This window comes from Canis lupus, chromosome 10 (assembly GCF_048164855.1).
Source record: "Canis lupus baileyi chromosome 10, mCanLup2.hap1, whole genome shotgun sequence".
Classification (NCBI taxonomy): Eukaryota; Metazoa; Chordata; class Mammalia; order Carnivora; family Canidae; genus Canis; species Canis lupus.
The window spans coordinates 6290366-6315000 of record NC_132847.1 but is presented as its reverse complement, the minus strand read 5'-3'; the positions used below and the strand labels follow the sequence as shown (position 1 = coordinate 6315000).

Here is a 24635-nt window from a genome sequence, read left to right as displayed (position 1 = left end):
ATGAAGACTCCTAACTTTGGGAAACGAACTAGGGGTAGTGGAAGGGGAGGAGGGTGGGGGGTGGGGTGAATGGGTGACAGGCACTGAGGGGGGCACTTGACGGGATGAGCACTGGGTGTTATTCTGTATGTTGACAAATTGAACACCAATAAAAAATAAATTATAAAAAAAATGCCCTTCCAGCAACATCTAGATGGGCATTTGACCTAATGCCTGGGCACCATAGCCGAGCCATGTGGACACATAAAGTTAACCATCACATTCCTTTACCCCAGGAGACCATCCTGAGTCCACCTGGGGTATATCCACTGCAGTTGGAAATTTTTCTGGGTTGGCTAAGCAGGGCTTTCACGATTCAGAAATCCATGGGTATTCTCACTAACCTAAGACCAGCAAGTGGGGAAACAATTATTTTCTGAGCAACTACTCAATGTCCTAAGACTATAGTTGTGAATGATACAGATGATGTCTTACAGAACTTACTTTGCAGCAGGCAAAATTTAAAAAAGACATTACCTATACAACACAAAGTCGTCTATGTGCCATGGGAAAGGAAGAAATGAATCAGAAAAGAGTGTGGCATTTGAGCTAGGTCTTTTTTTTTTATTTTTTTTTTAATTTTTATTTATTTATGATAGTCACAGAGAGAGAGAGAGAGGCAGAGACACAGGCAGAGGGAGAAGCAGGCTCCATGCACCGGGAGCCTGACGTGGGATTCGATCCCGGGTCTCCAGGATCGCGCCCTGGGCCAAAGGCAGGCGCTAAACCACTGCGCCACCCAGGGATCCCGAGCTAGGTCTTAAAGAACAGATACGCTTTCAACAAATGAAAATGAGGAAGAGGTTGTGGGAAGTACAAACTGCATACTTAATAAATGCTGTTGAATTACTCTCTAGGAAACAATAGCAACAAAAAGTCTCCTCTGTTTTTGCGATGAATTTTAAGATTTTATTTATTTATTTGACAGAGAGAGTCTGTGCAAAAGCATAGAGGGAAAAGGGAGAAGCAGACTCCCTGCTCAGCAGGGAGCCTGACATAGGGCTTGATCTCAGGACCCCGGGATCATGACCTGAGTCGAAGGCAATCACTTAACCACCTGAGCCATCCAGGCGCCCCGTGTTTCTGCAATGAGTTCTTCAGAATCACCATACATGATCATTCCCACCTTTTATTCTGAGCCAACGGAGGAATCACAACTGGTACACCCTAGATTAAAAGTATGAAATTATTCCATATTCTGGAAATTGTGGTGGCATGAATATGAGTACTTTTTCCGTATCTAGAATTTTCCAAATGAGCTGGTATCTCAAACAGTTAACAAGCAGATGTTTTAAAGCTCTTGTCTTCCCCTTCTTCAAGATATGCTGTGTCCACCCACCCTGTCCACCCACCCAATCCCCAAATCCTTTCAACAAATAAATGCTCTTCTGCTTCCACACAAAAATCCTATCACTGCCCTGAGCAACTTTTTCTCTATCAGTTTCTCAGAATAGCTGGTTACTGAATAACTCTTGACTTCTTTTTTTTTTTTTCAGTTTTTATTTTTAAATTTTTATTTAAATTCAATAATTAACGTATCATGTATTATTGGTTTCAGAGGTAGAGGTCAATGATTCATCAGTGTTAGATAACACCCAGTGCTCATCACATCACGTGCCCTCCTTAATGCCCGTCACTCAGTCACCCCATCCCCTCACCCTTCTCCCCTCCAGCAACCTTCAGTTTGTTTCCTATGATTATGAATCTCTTATGGTTTGTCTCCCTCTCCGATTTCATCTGGTTTTATTTTTTCCTCTCTTCCCCCATGATTACTTCTTATGGGTTTGGGTTGGGAATTATCTAAGAAAAAAAAAAAAAGAAAATCCAACAGAGGCAAAATCAGGCCAATAGCCAGAGGCAGGCAGACAGGACAAGTTAAGTACTGAGGACTTGAGTATTACAAGTAGTTGTACATTAAGCGATTGCAACCCAGACAGACGGTATGCAGCCAAGCATCTGGTTTGAGTTCCATAGCAGTTTGCCTTTAGTTAAAAATAGATGTGATGTTTGCCCAATAACTTTCCCTGAGAGATGAATGTGGCATGTTTCACATGGAAGGAGGAAATACCAAGCCATCTCAACACAATGTATTTTCATCATATAAGACTATGTCTAGTATTTTTGAGCTTAATAACCAAACAACATGAAAAATGAGAGCCTTTTTACATTTTTCCTAGGACATCAGCAACTCTTGCCTCAAATCATCTTTAAAATGATTTATGCAAATGACAGACATTTGCCATCGTCCACATTACCTCACTGAAACCAGATATTATCAGTCAAGGTCAGATCAGCCTGTCCTGGATGCTGCAATGGTCAGCTCACCAAATGACAAAATGTTAGATGAAAAAGGGACAATACTGAGATGAGTGCCAGAGAGTCCAGCTCTTAGTTCCAGGGTGCTTGGCATTTTTGCCTCTGCTATGCTAGATTATCCCTCTCACCTCCATGCTCTTCTGTAACTAAACACCCTCTAAGCCCATTAAAACAGCTTTGAAATATCTGACCTGTTTGCTAGCACCTTCTTTTGTGGACACCTTGCTTTTTCTTATGAGTCCACCTTGTCCTGCAGATTTTCTCCCTTGGTGGAAGTTTTCAGAAGTCATTAATAAACCCCAAGAGCAAGAACGTCCAGTGTTTGGACCATTTCCTGAAGCTAAAGATTTTAGGACCTTCTGTGTTTGGTCACCATTGTATCTAACTGCCAGGTGGGCTTCCTGACATATCAGAAACACTTAGTAATATTTGTTGAGTCAATAAATATATCATAAACGATGTGTGTGTATTTAATCTAGGCTGCTGAGGATGGCAGCTTTTACAAAGTAAAGATTTCCCTCCCAACACACATATTCTTTATTCCACTTCTCTAAGAGGGTAATGATTTTGATTAAAACCTTTTTACCCCTTTTGGAAAGATAAATAGTAAACATAATGACTATTATGTTTCTCTATTTCCTACAATAGCAGAGCAGCTCAGAGAACAAAAATTTTTCTTCCTAGGTTTCTTCTTTCCACTTAGAGGTACATGTATCCCAGGCAGTAAGAGAAAATGGTTCCTTTTTTGGCCATCCTAGAGTTGGTTTCTCTTGTGGCTGTGTAGAAAAAAAGAAGCATAGGCATTAATATTTTCTGCACTAGACCCTAGACTCTGCTTCCTCCCATGGAGAACTGACTGACTACATGTTAAAGCTGGCAAAGCACTGAGAAAGCTTTGTGTCTAATTTTGTGGTTTTACTGGGGAAGAAGCAGTAGTTCTGATAGACAAGGAATTCCCCAGTTAGCCATGACAGCCCCGTTAATGGAAATTGAGTCCCTTGTCCCAACACAGGTGATGCAAGGCTCTTTCTTCCCATTACCTGTCTCTGCAGTCCTCATTCGAATGCTCTCCAATTTCTGTTCCAACCTAAGATTTCAAACGCTGGTGGAATCAGTGTTCTAAACTTGCAGATCTCAGGGGGTATGGAGTGTTGTTGTTATTTCTTCTGGATTACAAGAGAGTGAAAAAGCTGAATGATTGGAGAAACAATAACGTAATTCTGTATATTCAGTCACGGCAAGAATTTAAGTCAGAAAAGCAAGTTACAGAAAAGTATATAGCAGTCAAGTTCATTTTGTGCATATGGAACTTAAAAAAGAATCTGAATTAAGGTTGTGAAAAATGGTTACCCTGGGAAGCATGAACAAGATCAGATAGAGGGGTATGAGGAGAACTTTCCTATTTTTTGCTAGATATTATTCTGTTGCATTACTTTCACAGTGAAAAAGTAATCATGTATTTCATGAGTAGCATGCTAAATGTCACTTGAACTTGACAAAGGACTAGTATCTAGAATGCACAAAGAACTCTCAGAACTCAACAGTACAAGCAATAACCATTCCAATTAGAAAATGCACAAAAGATGTGACAGACATTTCACTGCCATTCACATGACAAGTAGCACATGAAAAGGTGTCCAGTGTCATTAGATATAGGAAAAATAAAAATTAAAACTACAATTCAATGTCCTTAGACAACTACAACTCTCAGAGTGGCTAAAATAAAGAATAATGAAAACACCAATTCTGACAAGGATGTGGAAAAATTGAACTCCTTTGCTGCTGGGAATATGGCACAGCTACACTGGAAAATAATTCGGCAATGTCTTATAAAATTAAACCTCATGATCCAGCAATTGCACTTTTGAGTATTTATTCCAAATAAATGAAAACCTATGTTCACAAAAAAATTAAAAAAAAAAAAGAATGTTCACAGCAGCTGCATTCATGAGAGCTAAGATCTGGAAACCGTCCAGAGATTCCTCAATGGGTGAATAATTCAATGTACTGCAGTGCACACATACCATGGAATACTATTGACACACGTGACAACTTGGATGACTCTCCAGGGAATTACACTGAGTGAGAAGAGTCAATCCCAAAATGCATGATTCCATTTATAGAAGATCTTGAAATGTAAACTTTTAGAAATGGAGAGCCAGCTAGCTAGTTGCCAGGGGTTAGAGATGGGGAGGGCTGGGACAAGTGTATGTGGTTGTGAAAGGGGACCACATGGGGATCCTTGCAGGGGTGGAAGTGTTTTACACATTGACTGTGGTCATGGACACATGAATTTACATGTGATAAAATTGCATAGAGCTAAACACACACACCGTACAAGCAAAACTGGGAACATCCGAATAAGTGTGGCAGATTGTATCAATGCCAACATCCCGATGGTAGTTTATACACTAGAGTGTTGCCAGATGTTATCTTGGAGGAAAACTAGGTAAAGGATTCATGGAATCGCTCTATATCATTTCTTACAACTACATGGGCAGGCACCCATAATGATCTCAGTAAAACTTTCAATTAAAAACATTAAAAAAAAAAAAAAAGAAAGAAAGAAAAGAGCATCCAGGTGGCTCAGTGGTTGAACATCAGCCTTCAGCTCAGGTCATGATCCCAGGGTCTTGAGATTGAGTCCTGCATCAGGCTCCCAGCAGGGAGACTGCTTCTCCCTCTGCCTATGTCTCTGCCTCTCAGTATGTGTCTCTTATAAATAAAGATCTTTAGAAATATTTTTTAAATAATAAAACTTTCCATTAAAAAAATGTTGAAGCATTTAAATATATCGGTCAACTCCCACCTGTAGAGCTGTGGACAGAGGGTGGGTACAAGCCCCTTACAGCTCCCCAGCAGATACGGTCTTCCAAATAGGTCTATCTCATTCTTTCCCCAAGCACAGATGGGAAAACAGAGACTGATGTCACTTCAATGCATTACCTTCTACAATCATAAAATCTGATTGTGGTCTAGGTCTAAATCAGAAGCTGTCAGCCCTGGTTGTAGATAAGAATCACTCGTGGCAATTTGTGTGGTTCAGTAACCTAACAGTGCCAGCACCCCACCCCAGACTAATTAAATCGGAGTCTTGGGAGTGAGATCTTGGCAGTTTTTTGTTTGGTGTTTAAGCTGGTGATGGTAGTGGTGCTTCCAGGATTGAGAACCACGCCTCCAGGTCACAGTGGTTGTCACGGTGATGGCATTTAAAACACCAGCCCATGTCCCCACTTCTCATTATCCCAGACAATACATACAACTGGGATCAGAAGGCTGTGTTTTCAGGGTTCAACCTCCTCTCTGCCGTGATGAAAGCTGACACTGAGTGTGGAACCTCAGGGAGAGGGGTTCTCAGGGGCCAGGTGGGTGAGCTCTAGAATGTACACAGACATGCTTAGTACTCTCCAGGCTGTGTACTTGGCTGAGTTTCTCCACACGTGGCTGAAGCTCTGCCAGTTTTCTCTGCTGGCTGTTTCTGAGGCTGTTAAGAGACTGAACAAATTGTGGGCAGAGCCCTTGAGGCATGCAAAGGGTAAAAGAGGCAGAGGTCCTTGGGACGACAAAGGCTTCTTGTGTCTTCTTCAGCCTCCAGCTGAGAACCCGTGGTCATGCCACTAAAGACTAGAACCTCTCTCAGGGTCTGGCTGGCGTCAGGGATGTAAATTGGCCTGGGGATTAATCTCAGTGCCTCCAGAGCAGAAAAGAGGCTGGAGATTTAGTGCCTCCTGGCAGCATACTTCTGGACACTGTACTCACTTCTAAGCACCCCCAGAGACCATGTGAAAGGAAAACCCATTTAAAATTGCCTGTGTGCACATCGCATCAAGCAGTCATTAGCATCTGGAAAGCAATCAGAGCTATGAAAACTCTACCTGACTATATCATAAGTACCATAAGAATTTTTTCAAATAACTCAAACAAATTCTGCAGACTCTGCTAAAACCAAGCAGAGGGAAAACAGCTTTGAGCCTGTGTGTGCTCCACCCCCACTGTTATTTATGAATTCCAGACATTTTCCTGATTGTCCTAGAGAACAGCAAAGTTCACTTCTCCCTCAATCCAACTACGTCCGGTTATTCACACTTGTCACCATTCTGATTCTGTTCCTAGGCTGCTGATAAGGATCCATTCAACAGATTCCAAAAAGCCACAAGCTGCTTGACCCTGGATTCATTGTGTTTACAGAATCCCAAGTGCAACGATTGAAACAGATGAAGTTCATCTATGGCCGCGATCATTCCATTTTGTCCTCATTTATGGAATGGAAGAAAATAAATTCCTTTCTCTCATCTATTTTCTTTATTTGCAACTGCAGTCACTCCTGCAGAGAGACCTCTCTCAGAAGGCACTGACAAGAGAAACAAAAGATTGAAAAGACAAAGCAAGTAGCCCCCTGCCACTTGCTACTTACTGGCTGGGCTGAGTGCCTGCTGTCAGATTCCAGGAGTGCTGCTGCCTGGGGCCTTCACCGACTCCATTCCTAACTTCATCTTTTCTCTCTCTTCTGGTCTTGACTATAAGTGATGAAACCAGTTATGTTTTCCATCAGGCGGCTCCAAACCTACATGAAAATCAGTTGAGGCTGTAGCAGATTTCTACTTTTTTCCTCTTTAGATCAAAGGCATTCAGATCTCAAGATAAAACTTAAAAGGTCAGCCACTCGCACTCAGCGGTATCTATGTGACCAAGTCCCAATAAAAACTCTGGACATCCAGGCTCTGCCTTTGTTGGCAATACGCTGTGCACCTTTGTTGCCTGAACAAATCAGCACTATTCACAACTCCCTGGGAGAGGACAACCGGAAACTCCACCTGTGGACCTCTCCTGGACTCTGCGCCATCCGCCTCTTGTCTTAGCTAGTTCTAGTCTGTATCCTTTGGTTGGAACAAACCATAACCACAAATATAACAGCATCCAGTGAACTTTATGAGTCCTTTTGGGGAATTATCAAACCCAAGACCCCTGAACTTGCAATTGCCATGGAAGTGGTCTTGCGGACTTCCTTAACTTTGCAGTTCTTAAAAAAAAAAAAAAAAAAAAAAAAAAAAACTTTGCAGTTCTTGTTAATAATTCTGGGAAAGTCAGATGACCTCTGGTCTTTTGTTAACTCATCTGGAAAGTGGGGACATGATTACATCTGACCTGCTAGCCCACATATAAAGAATGATACAATTAAAACAATGGATTTGAAAGCATATTGTGAACAATGAGACAATTTGTAAAGAATAAGGATTATTATTGTCATAGTGGCATGCTGTCTCAAAGAGTTCCAGGTAAGAGGTCCCATAGCTGTAGAGGTTAATGGTCCAGGCTCTGGAGACAGCCGGATTTGGCTTTGATTTTCATGTCTACCAGTACTACCTCAGTAGTACTGAGGCTCCTTATTCTCTATATTTCACATTCTTCATCTATAAAATAGTGGTAATAATATTTAGTTCATACACTTATTTTAAGAACTTAAAAAGACTCTAAGGACTCAACACCTACATAGATGGTCCTCAACTTACAATGGTTCAACTTACGAGAGTTCAACTGTCCTTTTTTCCAATCCTGACCTCCTACTGGGGATTTGGTGTTGTGCCAGGCCAGGCTGCACTCTCATCTTACTAGAAAGGATTCCTGAGATGTGCTCTTGAACAACCAATGGTCCTCTGATAAGAATTTTGTTTTAATGCATTGAAATTGGAATGGAACATAACATTTTGATATCACTACCAGGACAGCTTTATCAAAATGTGGGCCTGAAAAAGACATGAACAGAAATTTCACAGAGGAAGACATAGACAATGGCCAACAAGCACATGAGAAAATGCTCCGCATCACTGGCCATCAGGGAAATACAAATCGAAACCACAATGAGATACCACCTCACACCAGTGAGAATGGGGAAAGTTAACAAGAGAAGAAACAACAGATGTTGGAGAGGATGTGGAGAAAGGGGAACCCTCCTGCACTGTTGGTGGGAATGTGAACTGGTGCAGCCACTCTGGAAAACTGTGTGGAGGTTCTTCAAAGAGTTAAAAATAGAGTTATCCTATGACCCAGCAATTGCACTGCTGGGGATTTACCCCAAAGGTACAGATGCAGTGAAACAGCAGGACACCTGCATCCCAATGTTTCTAGCAGCAATGTCCACAATAGCCAAACTGTGGAAGGAGCCTCGGTGTCCATCGAAAGATGAATGGATAAACAAGATGTGGTCTATGTATACAATGGAATATTACTCAGCCATCAGAAACGACAAATACCCACTATTTGCTTTGACGTGGATAAAACTGGAGGGTATTATGCTGAGTCAAGTAGGTCAGTCAGAGAAGGACAAACATTATATGGTCTCGTTCATTTGAAGAATATAAAAAATAGTGAAAGGGGAAAAAAAGAGGAGAGAAAATGAGTGGGAAATATCAGAGAAGGTGACAAAACATGAGAGACTCCTAACTCTGGGAAACGAACAAAGGGTAGTGGAAGGGGAGGAGGGCGGGGGGTGGGGGTGACTGGGTGACGGGCACTGAGGGGGGCACTTGACAGGATGAGGACTGGGTGTTATGCTATATGTTGGCAAATTGAACTCCAATTTAAAAATATACAAAAAAAAAAAAATGTGGGCCTGAAACACAGAGTTTCTTTTCTGTTCTTTGCTTGTTTTCTAATGACTAAGCTGTGTGTAAAACAAATCTCAGCGAATGTGTAAAAGAGTGTATGAAAAGATGTTTCCACACCTCTCTTCACCATTTCCAGCTTCTGTCTCAGCCTCTCTACCCTGAGCACCACCTGTTCTCTGGGGCTCACCTCATTCATGAGTTGTACCTTGTTCTTGCTCCCATCCCTGAGCTCCACCCTCTTCTCTGATATTCACCCACCCTGGACTCCCACCCCTAGCTCTGAGCCTCACTGTTTCTTACTCCCACCTGACAGCTATCAGGAGCTAGGGAGAAGAAGTGGCATGCCATACCCCTTGAATGATGACCACTGGGGAAGGTACACACCTCTTTTTATATTCCATTAACCACAATGGAGTGACATGACCACATCTGGCTGCAAACAAATTCTAGGAACTGTACACATCCTTCTGCCACTACAACTTTGCCTGATTCACAGTGATTTGCATCACTACATTTTGTGTTGTTCCCTAGCATTTTATGCTCTTTTTATTTCTTGATTATCAAGGATATGTGGCTGTGGTAGAAAATTGGAAAGTACATAATGCTGCTAAGAGGTGGTAAAAATATTACCTACAGTTCTACCACCCAAGCGGAACATTTGTTCATATTTTGATATGTTTCCTTCTGGAATTTTCTGTCTGTTCCTTTTCTTTACCTCGCTCAGATTACATTGTAAATGCAATTTGTTCTTCAAGTTGTGTTTTCACTTCTTAGTAATCATATAATCTAACTGGGTTGTGTTTGCTCCTAGAAGCAGTGTCTTGAATGCCTGAGAGAGGAAGTCAGTACCTCTGTCCTCAGAGATTGGAGGAGGGAAGTGAAGTTTATAGAACTAGGGTTCTCAATACTTATGGCAGCTACCCATTCTCATTGTAATCTAGACAACTTGGTAGGAGCTGTGCCCTGGGGAAATGACTGTGAGCATGAAAAATTCAAAGAAAGAGCAAGGCTAAGACCAGACCCTTGATAAGTGGACACCAGAGGTCTTTGAGCCAAAAGCCTGTAGGCAAAGATGGAAGAAATGATGGTCTATGACTTCTACACAGGAACAGTGTTCAGGATGGGGGCTTATTCCTGAGATCCAGGTGTCTGCATGAAGAAGATTGAGCTGAAGAGTGGATGGGGACATGTCAGATCATCAGATGTCAAAATCCAATGTTTGGGCAATTAGAAGTCTCAGCCCTAGCAGCAAAATAAGACTGATGAGAATTTCCAGTTTCCTGATGATTCTAACAAGGGTCACTGCAGAAGGGCATTCTCATATTAGAAGCTGGATATAAAAGGGAGCTTTGTAGAACAATGATTCACAGGTCCCTCCAGCACCAAGTGACCAAGGGCTATCACACAGGACTCCAATCACAAAGAGGGCAGGGCTTTGAGGGAAAGCTGGCATCCTAATGGAGCTTCCCAAAATACCAGTGAGCACAACCTAATCCTCTTCGGTACCACTCTGCCTAAAAGACAGTGATAAAAATACTTAGAGAGGCATAACAGCAAATCTCTTGGATGGCGATTCTCAAACATTTCTTACCTTAATCAACCCTGTTCTGATAAGGGAGCCCCGTTGGTCACCTATATCTACTCCCACTGAGAAAAGAACCTGGAGATTACAAAGAATTAAGAGAGGGCCAAGATTATAATTAACATGGCCTTATTGCAGTAATGGGGGGAAAATACAAAATGATGAACAAAAGTAAAACCTATCAGTAATCCTACCAGTGTATTATTAATACAAACCTTACATATTCATGGAAACCCTTGGCCCATTGATGATGTGGTCAAGTATGTCTCACATAAACTCTGTGTCATCTCAACTCTGTGTAAGCAGCTTTGGAACTAAAAAAAAAAAAAAATCAACATTAAACATTTGGTTTAAATTTAAATTACCAAATAATGTGCATAATAGATATCCTCATCCTCAATTCTTTACTTGTATCCCTCCGCTGAATCTTTAATTCTTGCCCACTTCTTGCTCTTCAGATTCCACCTCTACTCCTGGGTGGCACTGTAGTCTTACATCCCAGTTTAACAACTTGAAAAACTTTAAAAGGTGAAAGTAGAATCCTGTCTTCTTCACATCATGAATCAGGAATGAGTGTAAAATATCACACATGCATGACTACAGTGGCTTGCTATTCCCAGTTCTGTATTATTTAATGAAAAATCATCTTTGAATGTAGACTCTGGCTCAATAACTCAAATATTGTGATCATAGAGACCCAAATGTTAGAAGTATAAAAAAAAATCTACGTGGTGCTGGCAAAAGAGCTAAGGCAAATATGAGACTGATTGCTAGGCCGATAGTACCAGTGGTGTTTATGCACCCTAACCTGAACAGCTTGTAGAATTGGGCGTGTCTCATATATAGGCATTAATTCAGGAGATACAATGTGGCCTCAAATAAATAATACTTTATGACTCAAAGCAAATACTTCACAGTATTGATTGTGTTTATTCACATACACCCATGTATTCAAGTCCTCTGGGAAGCAAATGCCAAATGGAATTAGAATTTCAAGAGATTTGTTGGGGGGAAGTGCCTGTGATGGATAAAAGGGAGAGGGGGGTAGAGTATGCAGGGAGAGACTCCAGGCTGTGAGAGGCAGGCCCAACACCTGTTTAAGGAGACATGGAAGAAAGATGGAGTGGAAGAATCTCAGATCTTGGCACAGTGCTGAGAAAGTCAGTCAACTCTAGACTAGAAGGTTGCCCATTAGATGAGTCCTGCATCAGGCAGAAATGGACCGTCTCTAGTACAACCATACCCAGTCACTGGCCAGTGCAGCCTGGGGAGAGCATTGACCCAGCTTGGACAGTTGCAGCAGGTTTTCGAGAAGGAGGCTCTGAGGATGAATGTCCCAATCCACCCCTTTGTGCTGCTCAGATCCTTTGCTCCCTGTATATGTGGAACTGTGGATCTCTCTTCCTGAGGGAAAGTCTTGATGACATACTTGGTGCTGTGACCCAAACTCTCATTCCTACTGGGTCTGAGCCCTTGGTAATTGTACCCAAGTCAGGTTGGGGTTGCCACACATGTCTGTTCACTATTTCCACTGAGCAAGATCTGTCAAGAAGTACCTGAATTGGTTACCTGGGTTGCACATTATTCTGTCCTGCTCTTCTTTATGAGCATGAGATGGGCTGTCCTACCTCATGCTTCTGCTGGTCAGGGTCAATTATCCCTGTCACATTGGTGACTCTTCTTACATGCTGGAACATGGTTATAGGGAATCCAAAGTTCCCTGGAAATAGTCGTAACATTTAGTTCAATGGAACCTTTGCTGTGTCCCCTGATAAGAGCGTGCCCCATTGGATACCAGGATCTCTAACCTCTGTGATCCCAGAGTTGTCCAAGAAGCACCTCATCCCTCAGTGGTCACTGAGTGGTAATAAGTGAGGCCTCTTTTGCTTCCACTCTTTGGGTCTCAGATGCTTCTATGTTTCCTATAGAAGACACAACACTATATAAAGTTTTCTGATTTAGTGTCCATAGTGCATCCCAAAGGAAGGCACCCCATTTTGCAGGGTATTGACAGCAAGATGGCACTTCTTTTGCCCCTTTGGAAGGCACCAGTGGAAGACCACTTCTTTTGGGTGGTGCTGTATATGATATAATGAGCAGATCCCATGATCGTGGGCCCACCACACCTCCTTTGCTGTGGAATGGGTCCCCTGGTTGGCTGCCATGATGTGTAAGATTTTATGCCTGTGAATCAGGCATTCTGCAAGTCCCTAGATAGTAGTGTTGGCTGAGGCTCTGTGAGCAAGAAAAACAAACCCATACCCCAAATAATTATCTTTCCCTCTGAAGATGAACCACTGGCTCTTCCAGCATGGAAGGAGCCCAGCATAGTTTACTTGCCATACAATGATAGGTTGGCCTCTTCAAAGAATAGTGCCGTTTAGGGAACTCAGTTTGGTCTCTTTTGCTGGCAGATTGGAACTTCAGAAGTGGCAGCAGCTACATCAGCCTTGGTAATGGGCATGCATGCTGTTGAGGTCATGCACAGCTTCTGTCTCTACCCTTGTCTAGGCCTCTTCAATGTGCCAATTCTGGGAGGATCAATGATGAAGGTTGGTTAATATCAATTGGCCAAGTCCTTGTGTCTGGTTGGTTGTTGAGTATCTCCTCCATGGGTGGTTTCTGATGGACATTAGTATATGATCTACAAATCTTCACAATATTCACTCCAACCAGACCTCCTTCACTCTTATCCTCCAGTTTTGTTTTGTTTTGTTTTTTCCTTCCAGGTGACTAGAAGAGAGTCCATTGGCACCTACCTAGGAATCCATATACTTCACTTTGAGTTACTTTTTCTTCCACAGTCAATGACAGGATGCACTGCTCCCAGCTTTGCACATTGGGAAGGCTCCTGTCTCCAGTGTCTCTCAAGGTCAACCCTGAATGTGGCTGTACTGAAGCTGCTTCCCATTTTCAGCTTGCATTCACAGACCATGACAGCTCATCTCAAAGTCTTGGTTCTTCCTCTGGTTGTATTAGATTCTCACACAGATGGTCATATGTGCAAGATGAAGGAGGGTCACTAGTGTAACCAGGGTGAGAACAAGGGTATCAAGGCTACCCGTTCATGCAGCTTACTTAACACCTTTTGGTCTTGCTTAGCCTCAATACCAGACATTCCATTTCCATCTTACTGTGGACTTCTTCTGAGCCTATTTTACTTTATGGCTTGGTGGGTCTCACAAAAACCAATTCATAATGGGCAAATGTGGATGCATAGTCACTCGGTGTCCCATGGTCAAGCATTCCAGCTCTAATAGGGCAAATAATTCTCCACTGCAGATGGCATGACCTTGCTCCAGAACTCCAACGGCTTGTGCTGTGATTCCCTTACTGGGGCTTGCCACAGTGCAGCTTTTTCCATTTCTGACATCATCAACACCATAGGATCTCCTGAATCATATGGCCCAAGCAGAAAAGCTGCTGGCACTGCAGCTTAGATTTCCTGCTGAGCTCACTCTTGGTCCGGGCACCAGTCGTGATTGACAGGCTTTCCATATCACTCAGTATATGACCCAGAGAAGTATTCCTAGATGTGTAACATGTTGCCTTCAGAACCCAAAATGGCTCACCAAACGTTATGTTTCCATCTTTGAAGTAGGGAATGCAAGATTCAGAAATTTGTCTTTTACCTTGGACAGGATGTCTTGGTAAACACCGGAGTACAGGACCTCTCAAAAATTTCCTTAGGTAGTAGGTTGCTGAGTCTCCTGGGGCTTGTCTCCTGCCCAATGGAGCACAGTTGTCTTACCAAGGCCTCCAGACTATTAGTTGCCTCTTGCTTAACCTGTCCATTCAGCATGTCATCGATGTCATGAATCAGTGTGATGTTCTGTGAGATCTCCAGAAAGCCCAGATCACTTTAGACTGTATTATGATAAAAGGCAGAAGAGTTAACAAAGCCCTGGGGCAAAACCGTTAATGAATATTCTTGTCAGTTAGGGGAGTCTTGCACCAGGCACTAGCCCCTCCCCCTCCCCCCCACCCCCGCCTCGTGCTCCACCCTTCTATTAGCTCAGCCATTGGCTGGGAGGGACCTGGGGGCGTAGCCTCAGGTGGATGGGGGCCAAGAATCCTGAGGGTGTGGACGCTTCTTGCACAGTTGGAGAGGCACATAGCTGTGGTTGCCACAATATATCCACTAAGGGTCATGTTTATTCTATTCTAGTGTATTCTTTATTTTCCAAATTATCTGAAGTGGGCATGTATTATCTCTAAAATCAGAAGAAGAAAAAAACACATGTAGAGTCGTATTCACAAAATGTCTATGTCCAGTGTTTTAGAACCATATGATTTCACAGTGAAATGTCTATTATACTAGATTTTTGAACAGGCCTCTGGCCAATAAGTCTTAGAAAATGGTTTAATGCCATTTTAATCTTATTTACAAATTTTAATACTATAAGTTGGAGAGATTCTCTGTATTTTACCTTATTTTTTTCTCACTGCTGAAATAATGTATGTTAATTTTAGAAAATGTGTAAAATTATATGACTTAGTAAAGAAGTACTTAGGAATAATATCCCAAATCTTACCATCCTTGGACAAATCATTCTAGTGTTCTTGTGTATTTTCCATTAGGTTTTTCACTTACCTTTTTTTCCTCCCTTTAAAAAGCTGACATCAAAGTGCCATTTTTTGCATAACTTTTTCCTCTCCAACCTGTTTCATCTAATACGTAGTTTAACCCTTAAAAGAAGTGTGAGCCTGGGAGTTATAAAGATGAGATAACCTTCTCCTCAGAGGCGCAGAGAGACATGGTGGTAAAAGGGTGTCTGTCCTAAATGAAGTATGACATGTCCAGACCTAAGCCACTGCATCCATTAAGATGAGAGGCTTGTGTTCAGGGGAGGGACTGAAAACTAGTGAAATGGTAAAATGCTGAATTTCTAGAGAAGAAAGCAGAGTCAAGGCCATAGGGAGTGAAATCCTTCATATTTGTACCACGGTCATGCTCAATGTGGTTGGTGGAGGGCATGACTATGTATTTATTTATGAGGAGTTTTTAAGACTAAGTTCCCATGTCTAGAATTAACTGTATGGCAAGAATTATGCCCGAAGGCCAGGATCATACCAAGTTGTTGAGTTATCAAGTTTAATTTCATTCCCCCAATTTATCATTTAGTAGGTGCAAGGCAGCACAGAATAAGGCCAATTCAATTTTCTAGTGGCTCTCCATGCAGAATTAGATGACTAAGCCTTGGATACGCCTGGGCTTCTCATGAGAGGCTGGCCTACTGAGAAAAATGAAAAGCTATTTTCATGATGCCAAAGATGGAAGAATTAAGAGCTGTTTTCTGATTTTTAAAATCCCAAACCAGAGAAATAAGTCATATAAAGCAAAATCAAAGTGTCTTTACTGCACCTTTCCACAGGTCTTTAAGTACAGATGTTACAAATTAAACAAGTTTAGCCATGTGTTAATAATTGTTGAACCAAATAATAGGAATATTTCAGTCTCTCCCTGTTTTTGGATGTTTAACATTTTTCACAATAATAAGAAATTTAAAAAAATACCTATTTCTAACAGCTTTAATGATTTTATAACATGAATTCATAAAAACCTCATGAACTCTTTATTCATCTTGTTCACTAGTTTATCTCCAGTACCCAGAACTATCTTGCCCCATTAACTTCTTTATTTATTTATTTATTTATTTATTTATTTATTTATTTATTTATTTATGATAGTCACACAGAGAGAGAGAGAGAGAGAGGCAGAGACACAGGCAGAGGGAGAAGCAGGCTCCATGCACCAGGAGCCCAACGTGGGATTCGATCCCGGGTCTCCAGGATCACGCCCTGGGCCAAAGGCAGGCGCCAAACCGCTGCGCCACCCAGAGATCCCTACCCATTAACTTCTTGATTGATTAATTAATTGAGATGCATTAATTTCCTTAAAAACAGTGACTCCTATATAGATTCCAACCCCTCAATGTATGGATAAATTTCAGGGTTGATCCATATCCTTCACCTAATTAAAAGGAGAAAGTGGAGGATTTCTTTTTCTTTTCTTTTTTAGAGAGAGACAGCGCACATAAGTAGGGTGGGGAGATGGAGAGAGAGAGAATCTTAAGCAGGCTGTATGCTCTTTGTGGAGCCCACTGCAGAGCTCAATCTCAAGACCCCGAGATCATGACCTGAGCCAAAAATCAATAGAAACTTAACTGAATGAGTACCCCAGCACCCCAAAAGTGGAAGTTTTCCACTCCAGTTACAGTTGCCCCTTCTTTATAGGAGACTGTAGTGTAGCAGTGCCAGAGTGACAAAGCAGTCCCAGACGGGAGGGCTGAGGTAGGGAAGTTGGAGGCAAAATATTGGAGAATGATATGTACACCAGAAGTAAACTTCAATAACACCAGCCTCTTGCTTTTCATCATATTCCTCTTCACTTTTCATTTTGTACAGAGAGTACCACCAAAATATTTTGTACACCTAAGCCACCCTTAATTTCCACACAGTATCTCATGTATTCCAAAAGAATATGATTCCCCAGCCAGAGTTCTCCAGAAACTTTGTGGTTCCCATAGATTTAGGCTCAAATGTAGTGTTAGATTCCTCTGGAATTCTTAATTTTCAAAGTTTCCAGGGGACTAAGACAATATTTAACTTCCTTTGTGATATTTCTTTCCTGAAGGAGCATTCTTCTAATATAAGTAAAGCAATAGCTTTCATTTGCTGACTATTCACTGATGTGAAAAACACTTTACAAAAAGCATCTTATTTAATCTTCACAGCAATCCTATAAGAAAAATACTAACCCATTTAAAGATGAGAAAACGGAGATTCAATAAAATTAATCAACATGCTCAAGGCTGCACAACTGGAAAACAGTACAGTAAGCTCTGACTCTGACACATACACTCTTTACTTATGGAGAAATAATTCCCTTGGGAGCTCAATCGAGATACTTCAAGACAAAAAGACTTTCCCTTAAATCATTTGTAAAGTTCAAGTAGAACTGAGATTTCTGTGCATACCATCCGAATTAATTAACTTTATATTCTATATCTTCTTCTGGGGATGTTAATGCAATTAAGCAAAGAGAGTCCTTTTGACCAATGGTGCTGGAAAGACTGGACATCCATATGCAAAACAAAATTATTTTATTTTTTAAAAGATTTATCTATTTATTTTAGAGAGAAGGCATGAGCATGAGTGGGAGGGGTAGAGGGAGAGGGAATCTCAAGCAGACTTGGTGCTGAGCATGGACCCCATCATAGGACTCAATCTCACAACAATGAGATCATGACTTGAGCCAAAACCAACAATCAGAGGCTTAACCAACTGTACCACCTAGGCACCCCAGAAAAAACAAAAGAATTTAGACACAGACCAAATACCCTTCACAAACATTAACTCAAATGGGTCAGAGACCTAAATGTTAAAGTACAAAACTACAAAACTCCTAGAAGAAAATATAAATAATAGATAAATATATAAAATATGGATAATAGATCAAATAGAAGAATATAATATATTCTATTAAATAATATAGAAGAATATATGGATAATAGATCCAATATAAAATTCAGATTACCTCAGGTATGGTAATAACTTTTTAGATACGTTACAGAAAATAACCATCCTTGAAAGAAATAATAAAAAAATTGAACTTAATTAAAATTAAAAACTTATGTTCTATAAAAGACAATGCCAATGAGAAAATAGATTGGGAGAAAATAATTGCAAAAACACAACCAATAAAAGACTATTATCTAAAATATACAAAGAACTCTTAAAACTCAACAGCAAGAAAACAATCCAATTTAAAAATGGGTCAAAGACCCAATGACACCTCAGGATGGAAGATATATAAATAGGTGGCAAATAAGCATATGAAAAGATGCTCCACACCATGTCATCAGGGAATTGCAAATTAAAACAACAAGGTGAAACCACTACATACCTACTAGAGTGGCCAAAATCCAGAACACAAACAATACCAAATGCTGGTGAGGATGTGGAGCAATAGGAGCTTTCCCACCTTACTGATAGAAATGCAGAATGGTAAAGCCACCTTGGAAAGCAGTTGGAAGTTTCTTATAAAATGACACATACCATACGATCCTGCAACCGTGCTCCTTGACACTTACCCAAAGGAGCTAAAAACATGTCCACACAGACACCTGCATATAGATGTTTATAGCAGCTTTATTAATAATTGCCAAAATTTGGAAACCACCAGAGATATCGTTCAGTAGGTTAATAGATAAATAAATGTTGGTATATCCAGACAATGGAATATTACTCAACACTAAAAAGAAATGAGTTTGAAAAGTTCATGTGAAAAGATATGGAAGAACTTAATTGCATATTACTAAATGAAAGAAGGTGATCTGCAAAGGCTATGTACTAATTCCAACTATATGACAGTTTGCAAAAGGCCAAACTATGGAGACAGCAAAAAGATCAGTGGTTGCCAGGGATGAGGCAGGGGGCAGGAGAGGATGAGTAAGTGGAGCACAAATAATTTCTAGGGCAGTGAAAAATACTCTGTGGTTTTGATACCACAAGCATGGATATATGTTGTTATATATTTATGCAAACCTATAGAGTGTACAATACCAAGAGTTAACTCTAATGTAAACCATGTACTTCAAGTAATAATGATGTGTTGATATATTTTATCAATTGTAACAAACATACCATTTTGGTTGGGGAATGTATGTATTCTTGAGATTTTAACTTATGGAAATACAATATATTTGAAAATAACAGCTCAAAAGACATAGGTGGGAGTAAAGCTGTATTGGAGTAAGATAGCAATGCCAGATGGTAACTGAAATTCATGAGAACAAATGAACAGAACTACATATGATAAATAAGAAAAATGATATAGCAAACTCTGTAAATAGAAACTTTCAACTTTTTAAAGAGACATAAAATTATTTAAAGTAATGATTATGACAATGTATTATTGGCTTTCTAGCTTATATAGGTATAGCTTATATACCTATATAAGCTTATATAGCTTATATAGGTATATATATATATATAACCATGATAGAAAAAAGGGAACAACATAGGGTAATCTTTTTATACTTATATATAAAAGAGCCAGACTGGAGTCCTAATTGAGAGGCCTGGATGGAGCATCTTCCCCTCAGGTAAGATTTCCAACTGCCCATCCCCATAAAGGCCATATTTGCATAGTAAATTACAGGAAGTTAAACATGTATTTGCCTACGTGCAATTTGGATCAAACTACATTTCTACATTATCATGTTTTTATATTTTTGAGGAGTCTGGGCTATGTGTGTCTGCCTCCCCTCCCAGATTCCATTCCATTCCAGCCCAGACTGGAGCAGGAGGGAATGTGAGACAAGATTTGTAGCTTTTGGCATCTAGAACAGAAGGGCCAGTTCTGAACTGGAGGCCAGATAATATATTTCAAACAACCAGGTTATTCCCATAGCACGAGTCTCACATTAATGTTTCTTAGCCTGCTTACATTTGTGCAAGTCCAGGTGGTCAGGTATGAAGGACAAATTACAGAAACATTAATCCATGTAGAACAATGCCTATATCAAAAAATAAATAAGATCTCATCAATAGCCTAACCTTCCACTTCAAGAGACTCAAGAGCAACCTAAACCTAAAGCAAGCAGAAGGAAGGAAATGATCAAGATTAAAGTAGAAATTAACAAAATAAAGAATAAAAAGAACAATAAAGTCAATAAAATCAGAAGTTGGTTCTTCGAAAAGTTTTTTTAAAATGGTAAATTTTTAGCTAGACTGATCAAGAAAAGAATAGAGGAGATTCAGATTACTAAATTTGGGAATAAAAATGGATACATCACTACTGACCCTAGAGAAACTCAAAAGGATGCATCAGAACCCATCTTTCCAAAGGGAAAGTGAGCACGACTTTCCTATATGTTAGCATCTGTTTCTTTAAAACATAGAATGAAAAACTTCTTGCAAAAGCATTAATGAAAGTTTCTAAGCTCAGAAGTTTTAAAATTTCTTGGACTTTTGCCAACATAGTCAGGACAAAAGGCATTGCAGTCTACCTACCCAAGCTGTTCCCATATCCCACTGGAAAAAAGAACTTGGTGATAACCAAGGCTTAGAGAGGGCCCACATTGAAATAAAAATGGTAACATTTCAGCAATTAAAAAATTACAATTACATAAAAACAAAATGATCCACAAAAGTCAAACACCATTAATTTATATTAATTATTTTAGGAACAGCAGTAATTGAAACCATGACCTGCTCATGTCAGCATGGATTGTGCAGATAATACAGTGCTGTCTGAGAATTATGGAAATTCTGCTCCTTCTGTGCATCGAGGGCAATGGGAATCTGAGAGCGCTCAGTGGCAGCTAGATGTCTTGTATTAGTCTTCAGTAAACTCTGCTAACTGGCTAATTTTTGTCTTCACATAAAGTAAAATAAGTCTATGTAATTGTGCATGATTCACCCATAATAATTTTTTAAAGGGCTTGCACAAAGAGAAATCCCAAATCCCATTAGTGTTTGGAAAATCTTATTTCCAGAATCATTGTTTTGTAACTGCATGTTGATTGCCATTTATGGACTTGGGCATATAATGTATAACCCAATGTCACAGAAAGACCGTCTTCCTGTCTTCTAGAAAAAGTAGATGGTGAGGTTGACTAGAATCCCAGTCCCATGGAAGTCCAAAGCTCTTCCATAATTTCTGTAAGTTGCAGGAATGGGATGTAGGTGGGCACATTTTACAATCTCAAGATCTCTTTCTTCAGATCCTCTCTTCCATGTGAGAGATCTCTGTGCTGCATCACAGCAACACAGGTATGAGAGTCAGGCCTCTCTTTAAATCCCAACATCAACAACAAAATCTGCTTGAAAGGTGTTTTGGGAAGATATGTGGGAAGATGGGATGGTTGGTGGTGAAAGGACAGCAACACAAACACCTTCAGATAAAGGAATGGGTTTCTGCTTTCATGCTTAAAAGAGCCTTTACCTCCCTCCCACTCCACTCGCTTCTCTTCCCTCTGCCTACCCTCTTCCCCAAATTTGGGCTTCACCAACTCTCCTCATTTAGTCTTGTTTGCTTATCCTGATTCTCCAATGCACTCTGCTTTTGGTTTTCTTCTCTCCCCTGTTTAGAACAACAAATGAATTCACCCCATGAAGAGTGTTACTACTTTTCCGAAGACATGACATCTGTGAGTGCACATCCAGGTCTTCGGGATCTTACTGTGAACTTATTCCCAGTGCTGAGCTAGGAACTTTTCCTTGAGAATCAGCTATAACTGGAATAGAGAGTTGTGTGAGAACGTGGGGGTTGCTGAGCTATCTAGTTAGATAGGGGGCAGGAAGCATTTCTCAAGGAAAGCAGTGATTTTTTTCCCCAGGAGAGGTGATGGGAACATAGGCAAAGCAAGAGCCAAGTGTTTAGCAACTATTTGCTAAAGAAGAATGAGCTAGAAGCAGGCGAGTTAAGAGAAAGAGAGGGTAATGCAATATGATAAAAACTACAGTGGAGAAGTAACCATTTTTTTTAGGAGAAAGAACACCTTTTTTACTGAGATAGCATGAAAAGAGATGAGGCCATACAGATAAGGTGCATTTGTAGGTTTGTAGGTGGCAAGGGTTGTCAGTCAAGGGTATGCTTGTTCAATGTCTTGCATTTTCTCAATGAAGTCAGGTGCAAAGTCGACTGCTGACTGTCACAAGTGGTAGCTCAGCATTGTGATTGAAGATCATTAGTTACTAGTGTTCCCAGGTTATATTGTTATACAATCTTGTCCACCATATGCACCCACCTATGGGTAGAAGCAGATAAAAAATATGGCATGGCTCTTGGGCTGTGGTTTTGTGAATCCAGTAAAACAGAAGGACATGAAGAGAAGTCAGTAAATACAGTGATGTACCAAAGTTGTCACCTAAGGGGATGTGGTAAATTGGAAGAAAATTAAGCGGCTCAAAGGACCAGACATGGATTAGACATACTGAGAGCAAAAGAGTGAACTGGAAGAATAAGAGAGTGCTGACAAATGCTAATTCCTAATGTGTAGAGTGTTAGTTGAAGATCAGCTCTAAGTTATGACATAGCCCCAGAGTGTGGCCCATGGGAATAGATTTTTGACTATAGATGAGAATCCCTGGCATTGAGAGGTCGGGGGGCTTAGAAGCTAGGATGTTTGATTGGCGATGGGCATTTACATGTTTCAGGATGTGGCCAGCTAGGGATGAAGAGGAAGACTGAGGCAACTGCCCAGACCTCATGGCCAGGAGGCCGGAAACCAGCAGTAACAAAGTTGTGGTGGAGAAGAAAAACATTCCAGTATTTCACAAAATCCTAAATTTTAACTCTTAAAGTGAAGTCATAATTACATGGAATAAATACAAAAATAACTCATTTTGTGTAGGAATCAGAGATGATCCTCAAGTGAGGATAGGTGAAAGAAAACAATAGAATGAGTAGCACGGCAGCAGAGAGAAAAGTTGACCACTTCAAAAGGTCATGCTTCAAAACATAATCCAAAGCTCAATAGATTGGTGTGTCCAGATTTGGGATTTTTAAAAAAATATAGGTTAAAAAAGACACTGGGTTGAGTCCCTGCTAGCAAAAGTTGAGTTGTTGGAAAACCCAGTAGTGCGATGTTGTAAGTTACTGAAACTGTTGAAGCAAGGAATGGTCCTCTAAAACCAAGGAAGGAAACAAATGCCTTCACTGAAAACAATCCAGTCAAGAAATGGGCAGAAGACATGAACAGACATTTCTCCAAAGACCTACACATGGGCAACAAGCCCATGAAAAAATGTTCCACATCACTTGGCACCAGGGAAATAAAATCCAAACCACAATAAGATACCACTTTACACCAGTGAGAACGGCTAAAATTAACAAGACAGGAAACAACAAATGTTGGCGAGGATGTGAAGAAAGGGGAACCTTTTTGCACTGTTGGTGGGAATGCAAGCTGGCACGGCCACTCTGGAAAGCAGTGGGGAAAAACCATGAGAGACGGCTAACGCTGGGAAACAAAGTGTTGTGGAAGGGGAGTTAGGTGGAGAGGATGTGGTGACTGGGTGATAGGCATTAAGGAGGGTATGGGGTGTAATGAGCACTGGGTGTTATACTATCTATTGGCAAATTCGATTTCAATTAAAAAAAAAAAACAAGGAAATAAATGCCTTCACTGAAAACTGCACACACTGACACACACCATCATAGGCATAATCCTATGCTAAAGGGACAGACAGATGGTTGAACTTACAGGTGCTTGAAAGAAGTTTTCTTTCTATATTAAAAATTCACAGTGAAATTACTGAGATAAATTATAGAGGAGAGCATCCTTGGACATGATGTGTAGAGCAATGTAAAAGCTCTGAAAACTTTTGCTCTGTTTCTTCAGAACACATTGTCCCTCTGGGGAAATGGAATCTGCTTCTGATTTGACACTGTCTGACCTGATTTTGCAGATCAGGGTCTTTGAAAGAAACATTACCCATCCTTCAGAGTTACACTGACCAATGAATAGGGAAAATCTGTTAGGCCTGTGTGATTACCAGCCAATTCTAAGAAAGAAGATAAATATTTTATTTTCCTTCTTAGTCCCTATTTTTCGGGTTTCTGGGACAAAATCTAAGGGAGAGGGAACAATTCCTTAAAAGAAAGACATCCAGAGACATGATAAACCAAAGGCTTCTACATGACCTCAAGCAACAGGGGCTTAATTGCAAACTATTTGACACTAAAGTTGCTAAAACTGATCAAATAATGAAAAAAATGTTTTCAATGCCAAAGTTTGGTCAAAAAAGAAAGAAAGTGTTGCCTGGCTGGCTCCATTGGTGGAGCATGTGACTTTTGGTCTCAGAGTTGTGAGTTCAAGCCCCACGTTAGTTGTAGATATACACAAAAATAAAATCTTAAAAAAAAAGAAGGGGATCCCTGGGTGGCCTAGTGGTTGAGTTCCTGCCTTTGGCCCAGGATGTGATCCTAGAGTCCCAGGATCGAGTTCCGCATTGGGGTCCCTGCATGGAGCCTGCTTCTCTCTCTACCTCTCTCTCTCTCTCTCTATGTGTGTGTGTGTGTGTGTCTCATGAATAAATAAATAAAATCTTAAAAAAAAAAAGAGAGAGAGATTTCCACA

At 40.6% G+C, this 24635-nt stretch overlaps 1 long non-coding RNA gene across 10 annotated transcripts; it reads right to left on the bottom strand.

Moving 5' to 3' along the window:
• Nucleotides 1–883: 883 nt before the first annotated feature.
• LOC140641172 (uncharacterized) lies at nt 884–14501 on the bottom strand. 10 transcript variants are annotated; one of them, XR_012037684.1, is made up of 7 exons: nt 11351–14501; nt 10758–10856; nt 7881–8099; nt 6770–6919; nt 3396–3545; nt 1717–3131; nt 884–1206 (listed from the first exon to the last, which is right to left on the bottom strand). It is a non-coding gene; the product is annotated as an uncharacterized lncRNA (long non-coding RNA). The 10 variants fall into 10 exon arrangements; XR_012037683.1 differs by lacking the exon at nt 7881–8099 and having other exon boundaries at nt 901–1206; nt 1698–1839; nt 2547–3131; nt 11351–14498; XR_012037688.1 differs by lacking the exon at nt 7881–8099 and having other exon boundaries at nt 891–1206; nt 3396–3521; nt 11351–14500.
• Nucleotides 14502–24635: the final 10134 nt, after the last annotated feature.